The sequence below is a fragment of the Penaeus monodon genome, chromosome 27 (genome assembly GCF_015228065.2).
Source record: "Penaeus monodon isolate SGIC_2016 chromosome 27, NSTDA_Pmon_1, whole genome shotgun sequence".
Taxonomy (NCBI): domain Eukaryota; kingdom Metazoa; phylum Arthropoda; class Malacostraca; order Decapoda; family Penaeidae; genus Penaeus; species Penaeus monodon.
This window is the reverse complement of record NC_051412.1, coordinates 26,387,624-26,387,875: the sequence shown is the minus strand read 5'-3', so window position 1 is coordinate 26,387,875 and position 252 is coordinate 26,387,624.

Sequence of the window (252 nt, the reverse complement as noted above, 5' to 3'; positions counted from 1 at the left end):
TGAGTACATGTATGTGTTCATACTGTAAGACGCATGCGGTAGTTTGGGTAAAGAGGAAACCTTTTGTCCCGGAGGCGAGCTGCTGCCCAGCGGAAGGGCCAGGAGCAAGTCACGGAGCAGGCGCGGCCTCCCTTGGCCCTGCCAGCGTCCGGCGCCGTGACCCAGCATGCGGGGCCGGTGACCTGGGAGGCGCGGGTGGAGCATGACCTTCTCTGACCCTCGTGTTCCCTACAGGGCTCCGGCGGTGAGATT